Raw genomic sequence first — 18905 nt, forward strand, 5'->3', positions numbered from 1 at the left:
GCTTGGTGAGTGAGCCGCCTCCTTCCAATAAGCACACGAACTGGAGATAACTTGGAGCCAAAATGGCACTTTTATTCAATAGTAAATTATAAATCTATCAAACCAAACATAAAACTCAGCTTTGGAGGAATCAACAGTCTTTTTCCTCCGGGTGGAATCCCATCACCCATGAGACTGGTCTCTCCGCACACGCAAACCAGGAGTGCCCTGAATGAGTGTGGAAGCATGCTTTTTAAAGCATGCTTCCACACCTGCTCCTCAGGTGTTCCGCATTTCATTAATTGGCCCCAATGTTCTTACTGGCGCCATCTGTGGAGAATCGGTGGTACACCGCCTCCACAACCTGCCCCCTTGGCCTCCAGGGGCGCTGTGCCAGAGACGGGTTGCCACACTATTAACATGTTCATTGTTCGTGTGTTCATTGTTGTCGACACCGTCACCGAGAGTGACGTGACCATCGTTTCGTGCAGGTGTTCCGTGTTGAAGTATCGTTCAATAAAAACCAACTCTCGTTGTCGAGCGTACAATAAAAAACAACTCTCGTTGTCGAGCGTGTCTCCCCCCTCAACAAACGTGTCCCCCCCCCTCGACAAACGTGTCCCCCCCCCCTGCAAATGTGTCCCCCCCCCCCCTCAACAAACGTGTCTCCGCCCCCCCCCCCCACCCCTCAACTAACGTGTCCCCCCCCCCCTCAACAATCGTGTCCACAATTTGCCGCGAAACCCGTGAAACCCAAACCCCTAAACCCGCCTCCACAGCGGCACGCGTGGATACTGTAGTTATAACACGCTATTTTACGTTGAAATGCTACGTATCCAGTGTTCATGGAAACGTACACCGTCAACGTTTTTTGACGCTTCACACTTTTTTTAAGAAGACCACCTCTGTAAATAATAATCATAACGATAACAAAAGTAGCCATATTTGGGGATTCTGCAGTCAAAGATTGTAAAGGGTAATAGAGTTGAGCTTGACATGAGCCCGGTCGCTTCACGTCAGGGTCCACCGGGGGGCGTTGTGGAACCGAGGAGAGCATGAGGACCTGAGTGAGAGCAGAGCTAGAGCTCCTTTAAGGAGGATGGGGGGCTGGGCCCACATTATTTTCCCTGCCCTCTTAAAAAGGTGGGGGGGGTGGTTGGGTTATGTTGCGCAGAGGTTGCCAAAAATGCAAACATGTTATATGCAATCTAACAACTGCATATAGACTTATGGCATGTAAAAGAGTGACAGTATTGCGAAGTAAATTGAGTTTATTAAGTGTGCATGCATTTTGCATGAATTACAATTTTTATTTTATTTTTTCTAGTCATGTCGTAGCCTCGTTAACCTACGGCTTATGATCACCCACACTCAAAGACCATCGTATAGTTCCAGAACACGCCGCGCTGCCGTGTACTTCAATGGGAAAGCAGAGTAGCAACAGTCCATTTAGCATTTTAGTTTCCAGGCAACTTCTTCTGATGAGGCAGGAGCTGACCACACAACCATGATACTTTTAAGACTAAGTCATACACAAAGTATCACATCTATTAAAGAATAACAAATGAATGTTAGATGAATTAAATAGTATTTTTTTTTATTAAACAATGGATGAGACAACAATATATAAGTAGATATAAGTGTTAACAAGAGAGGAATACGGTGAGGAAAGGAGAAAAAAAAGTAAAATGGACCGCTGGTTATAAAACCCTCCAGCAAATGCAGATTCCACTGCCTAACATCTGCACGATGCAAAGGAGGATGCGGGATGCACCATGTAAAGCTGGACCCAGTGTTTGAGATGCTGACTGTTTAGAAAAAAATCCTCCCAACATATATCAGGCTGAGGTTTGTCGTGGAACCAAAAACAAGTGGGAACAAAGGAATAACTGTGCGTTCACACACCAAAAGCTGTAAAGCGTTTTGAGCGATAAACGCCCATTCACTTTCTATTAGACATGAGCGATAAAGCGATAGGAGCAATAAAACGCTTGAGCGATAGCTTTAAAGCTGTAAAGCTGTAAATGAGAGTTGAAAACAGCTCCACTCTATGCAAATGAGCTAGTAGCGGTTCGGCTGTAAATGACCGCCAGCCAATCGGAATGTAGATGTCTCTCGCCGCATTGGGTCCCAGTAAACATATGCGAGAACGTTAGTTCCTAGTTCCTACCACGCATTTGTTCCTTGATCATGGTGCGAGAGAATAATTGCAGCTATTGCAGGGCATCGTTTATGTCCGCGATTACATACCCAACGTGGTCTTATTATAGCCCGATCATTAACTAAAAAACACATAGAATGAATAAAGCATCCAGCATATGATTTCAACAATGTATGAGGGCATACGCAATCCGCATTACGCAAAAGGGATGGTCGCACAGTGGAATGCTGATGGAAACCAGTGGAAGAGTGGTGGGTGGAGATGTGCGCGCAATTCAGAAGCAGGGAGATACTGTGGTGGCATTAATAATAACAACTTCTCTAATTCACTTAAACTAGCTATAAGCAAAGAGGAATCGGAGAGTCCAGGTCAAGTATAGATGGAGAGTTTATTGCCACCCGCAAACGAGAGTCAACAAAGCCGAATGGTATTCGCGAATACACACTACCGAATGAATCCCGGACAGCTCCTTATATCCCCAATCCTTTACACAATACAAAGTTGGACTTTCATCAAATATTGATGTGCATAGAATGTTTTTCTGGGTCACACTGTGTGGATGTCAGTATATTCTCATGTTTTCTGGCTACCAATGTGACCTTGGAACATATATTATCTTTATACAAACAGAGATGATGCACACGTGTGAATGTAAGCATTGTCTTCAGAGAGTACATCAAAATGGGAGTAGACTGGACTCTCTGACTGATGTGCCACATGGCCCATCAGGTGAGAATGCCCTGGACCCACTCACTGGTGTCACACGGCACATAACATCTAGGTTAAAGGTGATCAGCTCTTTTCCACTATTAAAGTATATATATGATATGTAGGCCTAATATTAATCATAGTTTAACATAGAATGTAAGGTTAATTTCTACCACAATACCACACAAAAAAATATTTCTGATTTGTCAGTTTTCCGTGGGTCTGCCTGGCACAAATGCTCCCGTTGAGCGGATATTTTCCATAATAAACAAGACACACACACACACACACACACGCATACACGCACACACGCACACACGCACACACACACATAGACACGATAGCGATTAACTAAGGCAGGGCTATTCAACCTCCTTAACAAGTGGGCCGAAAAGGAAAACCACTGGGGGTTCATGGGCCACACATGAATGAATCGCTACATCGCCTTGCCGGACAACTTTCAGCCACTCGCCTCCCGATCCCTGCTAGTGGGTCCCCCCTCTCTAATCTATCGAGTGGCGGCTGACGCTAGGCTGCTCCGTCGGTCAGACCTGATCACATCGATCCTCCTCACTTTGTATGGTCTCCCCACAGTCAGTCTTTTCCCTGGTCCATCTCCTCCTGTCTTGCCGTGGGTAATCCTGGTCTACACTGCTGTCATCCATCTCTGTGCACCGGGCCCGCGGCTAGCCGCTATCGCTGAGCTGTTGCTCCCTTCGCCCGGCAGCATCATGCTCACCTATTCGCCTGCACAGCTGTTTGGTATGTTCCACTACTCCCTCCCATCATCCATCTCAGTCATCAAACAACTTGGACTCCTACGTCGTCGCCGTTACATCCACAGGAGCTCCCGCCGTAGATTTGTTTTGTCCCAGCACGGTCTCTGCGTCCCATTCACCCGGTCAACTGCACGCTCCGTCACGCCCCTACCACGTCATCAGGACTCAGCTGCTTCCGGACCTTTCAACGCTGCCGTTAGGCAGCAGCTCACCAGGCAGGTGAGCTCCCCTCTGTCCTCCCGCACAGCTATCCTGACTAACCTCAGACCTCTCCAACCTGCCCCGATCCCACCCCCCTCTGGCTGTGTCAACTTTGCCCTCCTCAACACTCGTTCACTCATCAATAAAGCCCCCATCATACATGAACTCATCCTTGATAATAACCTCGACCTCCTTCTACTTACTGAAACCTGGCAACAACCCAATGAATTTTTCTCCCTCAACCAAGCATCTCCCCCTGGTTTCAGCTACATCGCCAAACCTCGCCCCTCTCGCCGTGGAGGTGGTCTCGCCATCATACATAAAGAGACCTATTTGATTAAAGAACTCACCCTCCCTTTAGTAATATCATCCTTTGAATTCATTGCTTTTAAAGCCCCCTCCGCCACAACAGTTATCCTCATCTACCGGCCACCCAAATCCAATCCCTCATTCCTCTCTGACCTCACTGAACTCCTCACACTAGCATCAACTCTCTCTCCACGTCTGCTGTTACTTGGTGATTTTAATATCCACATGGACTCCCCCACTTGCAAGCTCTCATTTGAATTCACCACTTTATTGGAAAATTTCTCTCTCGCCCAACATGTCACCTTCCCCACCCATGACAAAGGACACATCCTTGACCTTGTCTGCTCCATTAATCTCCCTGTACTTGACCTCCGGCCATGCCCCTTTCCCCTCTCTGATCACAACCTTTTACGGTTCTCCATCCTCTCCCCCATCTCCCGCCCCCGCCCCCTTAGAGAAATCACCTTCCGTAACCTAAAATCCATTGACCCCCACCATTTCTCTGACCTGCTCTCCTCCACCCTCCCCCTGGACTCAACCCTCATCTCACCTGATGAGCTCACAAACCACCTTAATGCTACCCTGTCTTCCTCCCTCAACACCCTGGCCCCCCTCAAAACCAAAACTGTCTCCTTTAATACCTCCTCACCCTGGTTCACACCTGCACTCCGCAAATTGAAACAAACCGGCCGCCAACTCGAACGACTCTCCAAAAAAACCTCACTCACAGTCCACCATCAAGCCTACAAACTCCACCTCACTGCCTACAAAGACGCCGCCGCCAAGTCTGCATACCTCTCCGCCATCTTTTCTGACCCCTGTCAAAACCCCAGAACCCTCTTCTCCACAGTGAGCAACCTCCTCAAACCACGGACCAGCACCCTCTCCACCTCCACCCCAGATCTCTGCAACTCATTCCTCCAGTTCTTCGCCGACAAAATCACTGCAATCAACCATTCACTATTCCCTGTACATAACCCCCCTGCACACTCAATGGCCTCTCCCCTACCCATCTCTCTGGACCTCCCAACACCTCCTCCCCATTGCCGTCTCACCCACTTTGACCTGATTACCCCTCCTGCACTCTCCAAACTTATAGGCTCCTCCAAACCTACTACCTGCTCCCTCGATCCCCTCCCCACTCCCCTGCTCAAGTCCTGCCTCCCCGTTCTCTGCCCTTACCTCACTAAGCTCTTCAACTCCTCACTGTCCCATGGAACGGTCCTCTCTGCCTTCAAATCTGCTGCTGTCACCCCCACCCTCAAGAAACCTGGTCTCGACCCCTCCGCCCAATCTCCAACCTCTCCTTCCTCTCCAAAACCCTTGAACGCATCGTCACCACACAACTCCAATCCCATCTCCACGCCAATAACCTTTTTGAATCCCTCCAATCTGGCTTCCGCCCCCTCCACAGCACAGAAACCCCTTCTCCCACATTGAATCCTGCCTGTCTTCACTCACTCTCTGGATGCAAAATAACTTCCTGAAACTTAACAGCAACAAAACTGAACTCCTCCTCATTGGCTCCAAATCCACCCTCAGTAAACTCGCAAACCCCCCCACACTCACTATCGACGGCACCACGGTCTCCCCCTCCCCCCAGGCCCGCAACCTTGGCGTAATCTTTGATTCCACCCTCTCCCTTGAACCCCACATCCGCCACACTGTCAGAACCTCCTTCTATCACCTCCGTAATATTGCAAAGATCAGATCCTCCCTCACACCTCACGCTGCAGAAAGACTCACCCATGCCTTCATCTCCTCCCGCCTTGATTATTGCAATTCACTCCTCGCCGGCATCTCCACCACCTCCATCAACAGACTACAACTGGTCCAGAATGCAGCAGCCCGTCTCCTCACTCATACTAAAGCGTGGCACCACATCACCCCAGTCCTCAAGAATCTCCACTGGCTCCCCATCTCACATCGGATCCACTACAAACTCCTGGTCCTCACCTACAAAGCTCTCCACCATATGGCCCCCCCATATCTCTCTGATCTTCTTGTCGCGATTGCTCTATGATTTGCTCCCCAGACATTGGTTCTTAGACAGGTGAGGGGCGTGGCGAGCGGAGTGGGGCACCGCAACGTGGGACACCTGGACCTCATCAACTAATCACACGCCTTCTTAAGCCTGGCGGGGACTTCTCGTCGGCGCCAGATTATTCCGTCTCATTCGGTATTTTGGCTGACGTGTATACATTGATTCCCTAACCTAATACTTTGATTCCTAACGTCGTGTTATCCTTTCGCCAGTTCCTCGCCAGTGGATGATCCCCGGACTGCAACACTCTCCGGTGCCTCCGCCAGCTACGCCCACCCGCTCCTGTCTTCGCCCTGCACGCTGGTTATCTCTTGAGTTATTCTTTACTGACAATAAACCGTGGATTGTCCGTACTGACTCTGTCTCTGCATCCTGGGTCCTAACCAACCTTTTCGCCAACCGTAACAGAATAATCCGGCCAACATGGACCCCGCGGAGTCAGACAAGGTTCGGCAGGCGCTATCCTCGCAGGGCACGAGGATCGGTCAACACGACGCCGCATTACAGGAGTTTTCTGAGGTTCTTCGAGGTTTCTCCGTCGGCATGACGGAGCTGGGAGCCCGTATGGAGCAGATTGGCTCCCAGGTCTCCTCCTTAGCCGCTCCCGGCTCGATCCATGGACCGGCAGTCTCCTCCGCGTCGGACTTCCATGCTGCGACGCACGTTTCCTCACCCAGCCAGCTCCGCGAACCGTTTATTCCTACTCCGGTCAGGTATGCGGGGGAGTTAGGCCGTTGTAGGCAATTTCTACACCAGTGCACCCTAGTCTTCGAACAGCAGCCGTTGTCTTACGCCAGCGACAGGACTAAGACTGCTTTTATGATAAGTCTGTTATCAGACCAGGCCGCCGATTGGGCGGTAGCGAACTCTATTAATAGACCCTCTCTCGCGCTTTCCTATGCCGATTTTGTTAACGAAATGCGGAGGGTATTTGACCACCCGGTTCGGGGAAAGGAGGCCAGCAGCCGACTTCTCTCCCTGCGTCAGGGCTCGGACTCTGTCGCTCAGTTTGCATTAAGTTTCCGTATTCCCGCGGCGGAGAGTGGGTGGGATGAGACGGCTTTACAGAGCGTTTTTTTGAGGGGACTAACCGACCGTGTTAGAGACGAGCTCGCGGTTAGGGACGAGACCAACTCTTTAGACGAACTCATTGCCTTAGCCTCCTGCTTGGACAATCGACGAAGAGAGAGACAGAGGGAGAGACGCAATCATCCCGACACTCCGTCCGCCGCTCTTGGTTCTGGATCTACCGGTTGGTCGGTCGCTCGGCCTAACCCCATGTCTCGCTCTGCTCCCAACGCTTCTTCCACCGATGTAGGACTCGGGCCCGAGCCCATGCAGGTGGGGAGAATGCGGTTGCCCTCTGCAGAACGTCGCCGTCGTACTAGGAACAATCTCTGTCTTTACTGTGGGGAGGGGGGTCATTCTCTTGACGCATGCCCGCAGGCTCACCAGCTTCCAGGGGGCCGCTGGTGAGCCGAGTAACCGGTCCTCCGGGTTCCCCCAAGCGGATCCTAGTTCCGGGTCAGTTACCTGGTCTTCAGCATTTCAAGTCTTTTTTTGTTTTTATTGACCCGGGTTCTGATGAGAACTTTATTGACTTTGACTTTTGTTCTCAGGCCCAGCTGAGACTGGACCTACTCCCTGAGCCCAAGGAGGTCTTTGCCTTGGATGGCCGCCTCTTGGCTCGGGTCACTCACCGGACCACTCCTGTTTCACTCCTGCTCTCGGGCAACCATCAGGAATTAATTAGTTTTTTTGTTATTCCCTCCCCCATTTCCCCCGTTGTGCTCGGTCATCCCTGGCTGAGATTGCATAACCCCCACATTGACTGGTCCACCTCATCCTTAGTCAGCTGGAGCACTTTTTGTCATTCTCACTGCCTTCGGTCGGCCACGCCCCCTAGTAAGTGTGCCGTTCCTCCTCACTCACCTGACCCCATAGACCTCTCTGGAGTTCCCTCCTCTTACCATGACCTCAAGGAGGTATTTAGTAAGGATAGGGCCCTGTCCCTGCCCCCTCACCGTCCCTATGACTGCTCTATTGACTTGTTGCCCGGTGCCCCCCTGCCTTCCAGCAAAGTGTTCAACTTGTCTAAGCCGGAGAGAGAGTCCATGGAGAACTATATATCCGAGTCACTGGCGAACGGTCTCATTCGTCCTTCTTCCTCTCCCGTGGGAGCAGGGTTCTTCTTTGTGGAGAAAAAGGACAAATCCCTGCGCCCCTGTGTGGACTACAGGGGAATAAACGACATCACGGTCAAGAACAAGTACCCTCTTCCGCTTCTTGACTCTGCCTTTGCTCCTCTTCACCAGGCCAACATCTTCACTAAGCTGGATCTCCGGAACCCGTACCATCTGGTTCGCGTCCGGGAGGGGGACGAATGGAAGACGGCATTCAACACTCCACTGGGTCACTTCGAATATCTCGTTATGCCTTTCGGGCTCACAAATGCACCAGCCGTTTTCCAGGCTCTAATCAATGACGTTCTCCGGGATATGTTACACCGATTTGTAGTAGTCTATCTCGATGACATTTTGATTTTTTCTAGGGACCTCGCTGAACACAAGCAGCAGGTTCGGTTGGTGTTACGGCGGTTATGGGAGAACAAGCTGTTCGTCAAGGCGAAGAAATGTTCCTTCCACACCGACTCGGTCAGTTTCCTGGGCTTCGTGGTACAGAGGGGTCAACTGCAGGCGGATCCTGAGAAGGTGAGGGCGGTTTCTGAGTGGCCGGTTCCTACCACTCGGAAACAGCTACAGAGGTTCCTGGGATTTGCCAACTTTTATAGGAGGTTCATAAGGGATTATAGTCGGGTGGCTGCTCCCCTAACCCAATTAACCTCCACTAAGGTTCCTTTCGGTTGGCCGCAGACGGCTCAGTCCGCGTTTCTGCGGCTTAAGAAATTGTTCTCCTCGGCTCCAGTACTGTGTCATCCCGATCCAGCTGTCCAGTTCGTGGTGGAGGTGGATGCCTCCAACTCTGGGGTGGGAGCAGTGTTGTCCCAGCGCTCGGCGCTGGACAACAAATTACATCCCTGTTCCTTTTTCTCCCGTCGTCTTAGCTCGGCTGAGACTAACTATGACGTTGGTAACAGGGAGCTGCTAGCAGTGGTGCTGGCATTGCAGGAGTGGAGGCACTGGTTGGAGGGAGCGGCGCATCCATTTATCGTGTGGACGGACCATCGGAACCTGGCCTACATCCAGACCGCCCGTAGGCTGAACTCCCGCCAGGCACTTTGGGCTCTCTTCCTGGGTCGGTTTCATTTTACCCTCACCTACCGTCCTGGTTCCAAGAACGGCAAGGCCGACGCTCTCTCTCGCCAGTACGACTCCCCGGTGTTGCAGTCGGTGGAGGAAAGGATTCTCTCTCCCGCCTGTGTCATCGGGGCAGCCAGATGGGAGATTGAGCGGGTGGTGCTGGATGCCCAGCAAGGACTACCTACCCCCGAGGGTTGCCCTCCGGGTCGGATGTTTGTTCCGCCGGCGGCCCGCACGCCCGTTCTCCAGTGGGGGCACGAGTCCAGAGTTGCCTGCCATCCAGGGTTTCTCCGCTGTCTCTCTCTTCTCCGACAGCGGTTTTGGTGGTCCTCCATGGCTGCCGACACCAAGGATTTCGTGGCTGCCTGTTCCGTCTGTGCCCGCGGCAAATTATCACACCGTGCTCTGGCTGGTCTTCTGCGTCCTCTACCTGTTCCACACCGGCCGTGGTCGCACATAGCGGTGGACTTCGTGACTGGTCTCCCGCCCTCAGACGGTAATACGGCCATACTGACTATTGTCGATCGTTTCTCCAAGGCTGTGCATTTTGTTCCGCTCTCAAAACTCCCCTCAGCTCTGGAGACGGCGAACCTGCTGGTCCTGCACGTGTTCCGGCTCCACGTTATCCCCCAGGACATTGTGTCGGACCGGGGACCGCAGTTCTCCTCCCGGGTTTGGAAGGCGTTTTGTCAGGCGTTAGGGGCGTCTGCCAGTCTCTCCTCCGGCTACCACCCACAGACTAACGGCCAGACAGAGCGAGCTAACCAGGACCTCGGGTCGGCATTACGTTGCGTCGCCGCCGAACACCCTGTCTCCTGGTCCACTCACCTGCCGTGGATCGAATACGCCAGGAACTCTCTGGTCTGCTCCGCCACAGGTATGTCTCCCTTCCATGTGTCTATGGGCTTCCAGCAGGGATGGACTGGCCCAAAAATTTGGCCCGGGACTTTGGGATGGAGAGGCCTTTTATGAGACCGCAGGAATAGCGCGCGTAGAATTTTGCCCTGGTGTAAAATAATAAAAATTAGTCCTTATCCGTGGATATGTGCATTGCAACTGAATGTCTTTGTTGGGATGTGCATGTGTTCAGAATATTGTGAAGATCACTGGGAAATATTTTATAAGCACTCTTGTCCATGTACAAAATATTAGAAATTGCATGTGCCTAGAAAGGTAAATCAAGGCTGAAAATGATCTAAATCAGGGGTGTCAAACTCATTTTAGCCTAGGGGCCACATGGAGGAAAATCTATTCCCAAGTGGGCCGGACCGGTAAAAATATGGCATAATTTTGTAAAATTAAACATGCTGTGAGCACACCAAACACAGGTTTCCCATTTACTTCCGTGAATAAAAAGTACGATGAAAAGTACGATGGCCGCAGAAACGCGGACTGAGCCGTCTGCGGCCAACCGAAAAAGTACTCTGCACTGTGTCCACTTTTCGTCTTTTTGACAGAGACATTTTGGGGCAATGAGAGTGCCAAAGCGCATAATGTTGGAAGTATAAAGGTACGGCCACACCAACCGCGTTGCTCGCGGTAGGGGCGTTGAAAATCGGCATTTTTGCATAGGGAACCATTGGTCTAGGCACGGTACACGCGTTGAAGCGTTGCGTTGGGGGCTTTAGGCGCGGAAGTTGCACGTAATTACGCACGTAAACGCAGCCTGGCGGACTATTTCTCTGCTGATCAACACTACGAATGCTGGAAACACACCAGACACACCATGTGAAGTTATTTAACCCGATTAGTGTTATTTATATCAGAGATTATTTAATCTAACCCGATCTAAACTCTATCATGCACCCAAACGCGGCGTTTGGGTTTCCTACCTCGGACTCCAGCGCAGCCACGGCCGACATCTTTCTTTATTCTGGGTGGAAATAGTTATAGTTACGCCATTAAATGCGTTTATGGAAACATTTTTAGCGAGAAATGTGCATTTTAATTTCATAATTTTTGCTCAGTGAATGTGAAGGATGTTTGGTTTGATAGTTATGACGAAGAGGGAACGCTCCGTTCACTTGCATGGACATGGACTCATCTAGCTGCGGTGGCGCGGTGACGCGGTGGAAGCGTTGAACCACCACACACCGATCAAGCGTCAGGTTAGGCGCGGTACTCGCGGTATCCACTGCGAGCAACGCGGTTGGTGTGGCCGTAGCATAAGGCAGAGCGACAAGGTAGCTCCGGGCTAGCTGCACTACCTGTTTATACTTGCTCCCTGCTCAGCCCCGGTATAAAGTTTGCTTGCTTAACATAATTGCTATTGCGATTTCTAGTGGACACATTAAGAACAGCAGTTTCTTTCATTGAAAAATAGCAGATCATTTTACGTTACATTCCAAAGCGACTTCCAGTTACACACAATTGTCCAGTAGTTCAATGTACAACAAATTAGTCAGTGCCAGTCAATGCAATTCATGTAATGCTAGGAAGGATTTTTATAAAAAAAAAATTTTTTTTTTTTTTTTTACAATACTGTACTTCACAAAATCATCTCGCGGGCCGGATTAAACCCGTTCGCGGGCCTGATCCGGCCCGCGGGCCGTACGTTTGACACCCCTGATCTAAATAGTGCAAGATAGAATTATTTTAGTGGAAAAAAAATTTCATTGACACATACACAGGGTTTGGGAGATGGGGGCGGGCCGGGGTTTGTTGTCCGTTGCTGTGGTTACCGGTGTTGAGGTGTTCCAATGGTTTATTAGCGGTGGTATCTAATAAATCGCTCTCTAATCAATACTTCATTCACTGCCTCTTCCGTGGACATTACAATATTATGAATAGTTCTCTGACGTCTCTGGTACTTCCATAATTAGAAGTCATTATTATATTGCCAAACATGCTCGCTAGTGCACCTGTCATAGCTATGTTGCTGTCTCCTGTTCCCGCCTCACCATTGGTCTCGCTGACAGGGGCGTTGCCGTCAACCTTGACTTTTCCACGGAAATGGTCGGTTAATTTAGCACATTTGGCTGCGTCTTGCTCTAACATTTTTTTCCTTTTCAACCTCAACTTCTGAGTGCCACCCAATTCTTTTTCCTCTCCACCACCTTTTTGACATTTTCGTATTTCGGTGTAACTTCAGTGAGATCAACGAGAAGTAAGTGACCCGGCCGTGTGTCAGGCTGAGCCAATCAGAAATGACAGACCGCGGAGCAGTCCAAGTTGGGAGGGGCCGTTCGGCCGCTCGCTTTGGCCGCTCGCTTTGCCCCCATACACTGTGGGGGTGCTCCCCCCTTTAAATTGACAGTAATACATCGGCCCCGTTTCACCGTCAGGCAAGAGCTCCGTTTCGCGCTGTAAGCAAATATCCGGCCGCAGGCTGTCCCAAATCACGGCTTTCTTAACTTTTTCATTTTTTTTTTTTACATCTTTTACAACAAAAAATATAATATAAATATGTAATAAAAAAAAATATATATATATATATTATAATTATAGAAAATCTAAAAGAATTACGGCCGGCCGGCTCGGCCTGAAATCGACCGGCCGTTCGGGAAATCTCCCGAACCTCCCGATGGCCAGTCCGCCCCTGGCTTCCAGCCTCCACTCTTCCCGGTGCAGGAGACAGTGGTTGCGGTCCCGTCAGTCCAGGAACATCTCCGGCGCATCCGCCGAGAGCGTCTGGCTCTCCTCTCGGGACTTGCCCCTTCAGACTGAGTGTAAGAAGCTGACACCCAAGTACATTGGTCCGTATGTGATTTCGGGTATCATTAATCCGTGTGCTATCAAGCTCAAGCTACCCCCTGAGCTCAACGTCCATCCAGTCTTCCACGTTTCACTGCTAAAGCCTGTTTCTGCCAGCATTCTCAATCCTCCGTCCGAACCCCCTCCACCCCCTCGGCTCATCGATGACCACCCGGCCTATTCTGTCTGGGAACTGTTGGATGTACGCAGACGGGGTAGGGGGTTCCAGTTTCTGGTGGACTGGGAGGGGTACGGGCCGGAGGAGCGGTCCTGGGTCTCCCGATCCTTTATTTTGGATCCTGAGCTTATCAGGGAATTTTATGAACGTTTTCCAGATAGGCCTGGTGGGCCGCCAGGAGGTGTCCGTTGAGGGGGGGGTACTGTCGCGATTGCTCTATGATTTGCTCCCCAGACATTGGTTCTTAGACAGGTGAGGGGCGTGGCGAGCGGAGCGGGGCACCGCAACGTGGGACACCTGGACCTCATCAATTAATCACACGCCTTCTTAAGCCTGGCGGGGACTTCTCGTCGGCGCCAGATTATTCCGTCTCATTCGGTATTTTGGCTGACGTGTATACATTGATTCCCTAACCTAATACTTTGATTCCTAACGTCGTGTTATCCTTTCGCCAGTTCCTCGCCAGTGGATGATCCCCGGACTGCAACACTCTCCGGTGCCTCCGCCAGCTACGCCCACCCGCTCCTGTCTTCGCCTTGCACGCTGGTTATCTCTTGAGTTATTCTTTACTGACAATAAACCGTGGATTGTCCGTACTGACTCTGTCTCTGCATCCTGGGTCCTAACCAACCTTTTCGCCAACCGTAACACTTCTCTCCCTCTACCAACCCCTCCGGGCCCTCAGATCCTCCTCAGCTGGTCTCCTCTCCACCCACACATCAAAACTCCACAGCCTAGGTGACAGAGCCTTCTCCAGGACATCTCCCAGGCTCTGGAACTCCCTCCCCCAACATATTCGTGACTCTGAGTCCCTCACCATCTTCCAGTCCCGCCTCAAGACTCATCTCTTCTCCTCTGCCTACCCCTAGATCACTCACTATCTCTAGCCCCATCAACTTCCCCTATGTAAAATGCTTTGAGTACGTGAAAAGCGCTATATAAATTGAATCTATTATTATTATTATTATTACAAATAAAGCACCTTTCTTACATCAAGCCCGGTGTCCATCAAGACGCCTAGATACACCGGTAAGGCTGACTGGGAAGCTTTCAACGCGCAATCTGAACTTTTAGCCGATGCTGCCGGATGGTCAGTGAAGGTCAAAGCGCTGCAGCTTGCGATGTGTCTGGCGGACGATGCATTGTCTTGTTTGTTGCTGCTTAGCCCAGAGGACACGGGGGACTATGTTGCCCTAGTGGGGGCACTAAGGAGGCGTTTTGGACTATGTGTTAAGCCGGGGCTAATGCGCTCAGAACTCTGTAATAGGCGCAGGAAGCCTGGGGAGACGCTGCGGGCCCTGGCCAACGATATCGAGAGCCTGTCTCGGCGAGCATACGCCCACATGCCGCCAGCCGTGCGGAGCGAACTCGCTCGGGATCAGTTTCTCCAGGCCCTTTCCCCTACAGAACTACGCATGCAGACCCAGCTAGCCCACCCGCAGACTTTGCAAGAGGCCTTGGAGATGGCCATAGAGAGGGAGGGCCATGGTGTGGGCTGGAGCAATCGACGGTCATCCTGCTCCTCAGCCGATGGTGAGATCGGCGAGGGAGAGGAGTGAGGACTCACAGAAGCCAGCCTGGGTGGACGAGCTCACTGAACTCGTCCGCGCTGTCTCTATGCAGGCGGACCGCCGCCCCCCATCTCGTCGAGAGCAGAGGGTCTGCTGGGGCTGCGGGCAGCCTGGCCACCTTGTCAGAGAGTGCCCTACAACTGTGAGAGCCCAGGGAAACGGGTCAGGGTCCGCGTAATTGGGGAGACGCGAGGCCCTGCCCCCTTACCCCCGCCGTCGTCGTCTGGAGGAGCCCATCATCACAGCCGGGGGGGCGGGGCTCCACCCCCCCCAGAAGCAGACGACAACATCCTGGAGCCTGTTGTTGTGGTGGGGCGGACCTGGGCGGGGGACTTTTTTCATGTTCCTGTCACTGTTGAGGGGGTGGCCTGTTTGGCTTTAGTCTACTGTGACCCTGGTGAGGCCAGACATTTTGCCGACCTGGACGGTACTCCAACCTACAACCGTGCAGCTCCGCACAGTCACGGGGGAGAGGGCTCCCATGAAAGGGAAGGGGTTGTTGTCCATCTGCGTAGGGGGAAAGACTGTCCTCCACCCAGTGTGGGTAGCAGCTGTGCAGGACCCCTGTATCCTAGGGTTGGACTTCCTGCGGTGCACTGGCTGCCAGCTGGACCTTGAGAGGGGGGCGACAGTAGTGTATCGTCTACCTGGATGATATACTGGCACACGGGGGCTCCTTCGAGACAGCACTTGCCTCGCTGCGTCAGGTTCTGGAGAGAGTAGCTGTGGCGGGCTTGAAGCTCCATCCTGATAAGTGCCATTTCCTGAGGAGAGAGGTAACTTTCCTTGGGCACAGGGTGGGGGAAGAAGGCATTAGCACCATGGAGGACAAAGTGCAAGCTGTCCAGGACTGGCCCACCCCCACTGACACCAGACAGCTGAAAAGCTTCCTCGGACTGGCGTCCTACTACAGACGCTTTGTGAGGGGCTTCTCCTGTGTGGCCGCTCCCCTGTTCCGCCTGCTACAGAAGGACAGGGAGTTTGTGTGGGCAGAGGATTGCCAGTCTGCTTTCGAGACACTCAAGGGAGCTCTCACCAAAGCCCCGGTGCTCTCCCCTCCTGACCCTGGCCTGCCCTTCATCCTGGACACGGACGCTAGTAACGTTGGCAATGGCGCCGTGCTGGCACAGGAGGGGCCAGAAGGGGAGGGGCCAGAAGGGGAGCGGGAACGCCGCTACTGCGTCACTCGCCGCGAGCTGCTGGCCATCGTTAGAGCTGTACGCCACTTCAAATATTACCTCTGTGGCCGGCACTTCACTGTAAGGACCGACCACTCCGCGCTCCAGTGGCTCATGTCTTTCAAGGAGCCAGAAGGGCAGGTCGCACGGTGGATCGAGGAGCTGCAGTCCTACAGCTTCAGTGTGGTGCACAGGGCAGGGGTACGCCATGCTAATGCAGACGCCCTCTCCCGACGCCCCTGCAGTCAGGATGGCTGCCGCAACTGTGAAAGGAGGCAGCGAGCCCTGCAGCTCCCCGCACCGGTGCGAATGGGCCCCGGACACGCACACCTCAGTGTTCTGGCCCTGGGTCCCCACCAGAGCATGTGAGCGGAGCGGAGCGTGGAGCGGGTGGTGGAGAGGAGCGGAAGAAATAGGTTGGAGCGGGTTGGAGCGCAGAGCGGTTTTAAATTCAAAGGCCGGAGCGGGGATTTCACTCCGCTCCAGTCCACTCCGATTTTAACTGCTTCTAGCGGCTTACATGTAGGTGGTTCACGTAGAATAGAATGGGTTTCAATGGGAGCATCCAAGCAACCTGATTGGATAAAACGCGTCACGTGAGACCCTTCCACCCCCCCCCCCGCAACACCGGCTTGTGTGCCCGCGAGAGTAGCAAGATGGAGTTTGGGAAGTACTTTGAAAATTTGAGCGGAGCGTGGAGCGATTTCGCCGGAGCGGCAGGAAATTTAAGATGAGCGCGGAGCGGTTTTGAGCGGAGCGCCCTGGCACAACGTTGAGCGGCAGAGCGAATGAGCGGACATCCTCCTGAGCGGGGAGCGGGAATTGCTCGGCGCTCCGCTCCGCTCACATGCTCTGGTCCCCACCTAACCCTATCCTTGTCTCCCCTCCCTGTCGATCACCACAGTCAGCAACTTGGCCCCCAGCCCCGCCCCTCCCTTTCCCCCTGCCCGCCCCCGGGCCTGACACTCGTGGGCCCCTCTCGCCCCCAGGCGCTTCTCCCCAGCCCCTCGTGGCCCCAACGCGGCCTCGTAGGGAGAGGAGAGCGCCGGGTCGCTTCCGGGACTTTGTTTGTTCCCTCGAGGACGAGGAACTTTGAAGGGGGGAGGCAATGTAGCGACCCTGGGACAATTAAATAGTTTGTGTGTTATGTGTTGCATTGTATTTCGTTGTCCGTTATGCCAGTTGTTCTATGTGCATGTATTGTAATGTTCTTATTGTCAATCAGGGTGGGGGCCTGCACGTGAGTGAGACCGTGTTGGGGGTTGCCGAGGTAACCGCGGTTGGTTTTGGTTGTCGGTTGTCTGCCGTTGGTTATGTTTCAGTGACCTGGTTTTGGTTGATTAAAAACTACAATCAATTACTAATGACTCGACATCATTATGTCACCGGCGAGGTTGTTACAATATATAGCCTAGTACTACTACATGGAATAAACTTGTCAGACGCATTCCTTCCTTCTTCACTTTTAATCGTATCATTATAAAAGATTTTGTTCTCACATATTTTGGACACGTATTTAGAATTCAACAATGTTGTTTGAATCATCACAAAACAGAACTACTGTACATATGAGACATTTTGAGCCAGTGAGTCAGTGAGAAAGATTGCACTGCCTTGTTTGCCGAGTTTGGCTCATCCTGAGACACTCATGCAGCTACTCGTAGGTCATGGAGCAACGTGCCCTTGTTCTGATGGCATTCATATGAGAAGAGCTAGACTCACACGTATCGGTTGAGCCAAACATTGTCAGAGTAAGTGATGCCAGTCCCTGATTGTGTGGTACTGATACTGGCTAGTATCACCGGCTACACACAGAAACCTGATTTGCATGCAACTATGTTTCTCCTTTATTTTATTAATTTTTTGCATGCAACCTCTTGCGGGCCAGAAAAGAATTAGGAGGGGCCGCTAGTTGAATAGGCCTGCCCTAGGAGTTGGGGAATCGAATAGATGAAATTGTCCACCCCGGTAGATAATTAACCAACACAATCTGTTCTCATCTCTCTTTCTTTCTCTTACCTTCTATGTTACTGTGTGTGTGTGTGTGTGTGTGTGTGTGTGTGTGTGTGTGTGTGTGTGTGTGTGTGTGTGTGTGTGTGTGTGTGTGTGTGTGTGTGTGTGTGTGTGTGTGTGTGTGTGTGTGTGTGTGTGTGTGCGTGCGTGCGTGCGCGTGTGTGTGCGTGGCTGTGTGTACGGGTATGGAAGAGCTCTGTGCATGAGGTTGAGACAATGTCACCATCACCAACTAGAGCTGATGGCCAGCAGTTCAAATTGTCCCACATTCCCATGCAGTCTGAACAACTGTCAAATGGAAGAAAGTCTAATTATTGACAGTTATATTATGCGAACATTAAATAGCCTACAATTAAAGAACAAATCAATAGTTGGGACGAAACCTCAACATTATTTTCTAAAATATATAAGAATGTTTTTCCAAATACTGCCACTAGATGTCAATATAGTAATTCATATATATATATATATATATATATATATATATATATATATATATATATATATTTCTAACTCGAATGACATTAATATATTGTTTACACACCTGCTGCGAAAACATGACTACTACAACGGCTACAATACTTAGCATAAGGTCCCCTTTGTTGTCCTCGATGATACACACACAATAATCAACGATTATTAGTATCAGAAAAATAATGATGAAACTTTTCATATCGTTTTATTCAACAAATAATTGGCGTTGCAAAACTCAATCCATGGACCTGCCCCCTCTCCCTCCAGCCCCCTCCTCGGTTAGGTTGGATTTAGAACGCCAGGTTACGACCAGGCGTAGTTAAGACCAGGCTTACGCCCAGTTGGTGCAACTCACAG

This window comes from Gadus chalcogrammus, chromosome 4 (assembly GCF_026213295.1).
Source record: "Gadus chalcogrammus isolate NIFS_2021 chromosome 4, NIFS_Gcha_1.0, whole genome shotgun sequence".
NCBI classification, from domain to species: Eukaryota; Metazoa; Chordata; class Actinopteri; order Gadiformes; family Gadidae; genus Gadus; species Gadus chalcogrammus.